The sequence below is a fragment of the Carlito syrichta genome, unplaced genomic scaffold (genome assembly GCF_000164805.1).
Source record: "Carlito syrichta isolate Samal-C Ts95f unplaced genomic scaffold, Tarsius_syrichta-2.0.1 Scaffold29361, whole genome shotgun sequence".
Taxonomy (NCBI): Eukaryota; Metazoa; Chordata; class Mammalia; order Primates; family Tarsiidae; genus Carlito; species Carlito syrichta.
The window spans coordinates 11047-14604 of NW_006973457.1; the positions used below are offsets into that span (position 1 = coordinate 11047).

A 3558-nucleotide genomic window follows, 5' to 3' on the forward strand; every position below is an offset into this window, starting at 1 on the left:
GATAGGTTTTTAGCTGGTTGGTTAGCTAGGTGGTTAGGAAGTTAAGCCAGCTAGCTATCCGGATGGCTATATAGTTAAGTGAGATAATTATTTCAGCTGGTTAGCTGGCTGGCTACCTAGGTGTCTGGCAAGTTAAGCCGGCTGGTTAGAGGGCTGGTCAGTTAGGTGGCCAGCTAGTTAAGCTGGCTGGCTAGCCAACTTACCAGCATGGTGGCTGACTAGTTAAGCTGGCTGGCTATCCGACTGTCTAACCAGCCAGCTCACTGTTAAAGCTGGCGCTAGATCTTAAGGTGTGTGCAATTAAAGGTTGTGGCGGGATTGGCTCCGCATTTGGGCTCGTTTTCTGCTTCTCACCTACCAGGGTGGATCCAGAGCTCTTCCCCGCGGGGCAAGGACATCCAAACCGCTGACTTCTTTCCAGCTGAAGAAATACTTAAATTTTGGAAGTAGCGACTCGATATCATGGCCAGCAGCCTTAAAGAAGAGCCAGAAGGAAGCAGAATCACTTATGTGAAAGGAGACCTTTTTGCATGCCCTAAAACAGACTCTTTAGCCCACTGTAGTGAGGATTGTTGCATGGGTGCTGGGATAGCTGTCCTCTTCAAGAAGAAATTTGGAGGGGTGCAAGAACTGTTAAATCAACAAAAAAAATCTGGAGAAGTGGCTGTTCTGAAGAGAGATGGGCGGTATATATATTACTTGATTACAAAGAAAAGGGCTTCACACAAGTCAACTTATGAAAACATACAGAAGAGTTTAGAAGCTATGAAGTCTCATTGTCTGAAGAATGGAGTCACAGACATCTCCATGCCCAGTATTGGATGTGGTCTTGATAGTCTGCAATGGAAAAATGTATCTGCGATGATTGAAGAGGTATTTGAGGCAACAGACATCAAAATTACCTTGTACACACTTTGAACAAATGGACATTTTGGATGTGGCCGTATTCTCCTTTGTCATCCCTTTTGGGCCATAGGACTGGGCAAACCAACCTTGAAATAGGCAGAGGAAAGTTTCATGTGAAGTATCTATCACAAGCCAGACATGGGTTATTACATTCCACTATTTGGACTAGGACTCTGGAGGAGGGATTGCTTGGGGTATGTTGCTGTGTTTTGCAGAAAGCAAGGAGTAAGTGGCCTGTAATAGGGAAACCAGATTGTTGGGCCTATGACATTTTGCTTTGTTCTAGTATGCTACCAGATTTGTTTGGCTGGCCACTAGGTGGCAGCATTTAATCTACTTTTCTGCTTTTTAAGAGAAAAGTCAAGAAGGGTGTTCATTTCAGTTAGTTTGGCATCTTTTGTTTGTGCACTTAAGTTGGTGTTACCATTATATAAAATTAATCCTAGGTGAAAGTGATGGGTTGCTTTGTTTTCGTTTTAATCACAAAATTGAGCTCTACACTGTTAACAATTTTGTGGTGACAAAAAATGAAAATTAAATCTTTTTCTTAGGTTCAGTGATTAAAAAAAAAAGCTGGCGCTAGCCAGCTTGCAAACCGTTATTCAAGATAGCCGGCTGCCTAACTAGCTAGCCAGCCAGGTAGCTAGCTAGTTAAGCAATCTGGCTAGTCATCTAACCAACCAGGTAGCTAGCTAATTAAGTCAGCTGGCTAATCTGCTAGCCAGTCAACTACCTCCTCAGCTAGTTAAGTCAGCTAACTTGCCAGCTAGCTAGATAAGTCAGCTAGCTAGTCAACTAGTTAGATAAATCAGCTAGCCAGCTAACTAGCCAGTTAGCTGGCTAGTTAAGTCAGCTGGCTAGACAGCTAGATAGCTTGTTTGCTAGCCAGTTATGTCAGCTAGATAGCCAGCTTGCTAGTCAACTAACTAGTTGTCAGCTAGCAAATCAGATATTACTTAGCTATTTCGTCAGCTATCAATTCAGCTAGCTGGTCAGCTAGTTAGTGGGCTCACTCGCTTCCCATCAGGTAAGCTAACTAGTCAGCTCCCTCACCTGCCTACCGATCAGCATAGTATTCGGCTCGTTCACCAGCCAACAGGTCAACTAATTTACAGCTTGCTCACAAGCCAACAGGACAGCTAACTATTCACCTTTCTTGCCAGCTGGCTAATTAAGTCAGCTCACCTGTTGGCTCAATTGCCATCTGACTAGTTAACGCAGCTCACCCGTCAGCTCACTCGCCGGCCAGTTAGTTAAGTCGGCTCACAAGTCGGCTCATTTGCTGGCCAACTTGTTAATTCTTCTGAATTGTTGGCTTACTCGCCAGGCGACTATATTCGACTGACCAGTGAGCTCACTCACTGGCTGACTAGTTAAGTCAGCTGACCAGTCAGCTCACTAGTAGGCCAACTAGATAAGTCAACACATCTGTCGGCTCACTCGGTGGCCGACTAAAGTCAGCTAAACAGAGTGCCAAATAGCCAGCCAACTAGATAAGTCAGCTAACCAATAGGCCGACTAGTCGATCCACTTGTAAAGTGACAAGTTAGCTCAGCTAATTAATTGGCCGACAAGTTAGGTTACCTAACTTGTTGGCCAACTAGTCGGCACACTAGATTGGTCAGGAAACCAGCAGGCAACAAGTTAACCTTGCTAACTAGTGAGCCAGGTAGTTAGTCAGCTAGTTAAGCCAGCTAATTAGTCGGCCGACTAGTCGGCTTATTGCTAAGTCAGCTAACAAGTCGGCTGAATAGTCAGCCAACACGTTAAACCACTAAGTTGCCTGCTTACTCGTCAGCCAAAAATTTAAGTCACCTTGATAACTCGTTAACCAACTAGTTAAGACAGCTAGTTAACTCGTTTACCAATGAGTAAAACAGTGAGCTAACTCGTTAACCAACCCATTAAGTCAGCTAGCTATCTTGTTATCCAACTAGTTAAGTCAATACCTATGTCAGCTAGTTAACTTGCTAGCTAGCTAAGTCAGCTAGTGTACTAGAGAGCTAAATATTTAAGTCAGATACTTAAGTCTGCTACCTAACTAGTTACCTATTTATTAAATCAGCTATTTATTCAGCTAGTTAAATAATTCTCTAACTATTTAATTCAGGCAGTTAAGTCAGCTAGCTAACTAGTTCTCAGTTAGCCAGTTAAGTCAGCTAGCTAAATAGTTAAATGAGCTACTTAAGTCAGTTAGTTAAGTCAGTTTTTTAAATTCATCAGCTGGTTAAGACAGCTAGCTAGATAGTGAGCTAACGGGTTACATCAGCAGGTTGAGTCAAGTTGTTAGCTAGTTAACTAATGGGTTAAATTAGCTGGTTGAGTCAACTAGCTAGGTAGTGAGCAAATGGGTTGGCTCAGCTGCTTGAGTAGGCTAGATAGCTTGTTAGCTAATGAGTTATGTCAGCTGGTTGTGTCAGCTAGCTAGCTCCTTAGTGAACAAGTTAAGTCAGATGATTAAGTCACCTAGCTAGCACATTATATAATGAGTAAGCTAACTAGTTAGCTAGCTGGATAAGTCAGTTAGCTAGCAAGTCAGCCAACTAATTAAGTCAGCTTGTTAGCTAGGTAGCTAGCTAGTTAGCTAACTATTTAAGTCAGTTCATTATCTAGGTAGCAAGATAGTTAAGTCTGCAAGTTAAGTCAGCTGGG

General features: G+C 42.9%; 1 pseudogene; it reads left to right on the top strand.

Annotated features, from left to right (window-relative positions):
* The first annotated feature begins 413 nt into the window (after positions 1-413).
* On the top strand, positions 414-1021 carry LOC110596339 (annotated as a pseudogene).
* Positions 1022-3558: the final 2537 nt, after the last annotated feature.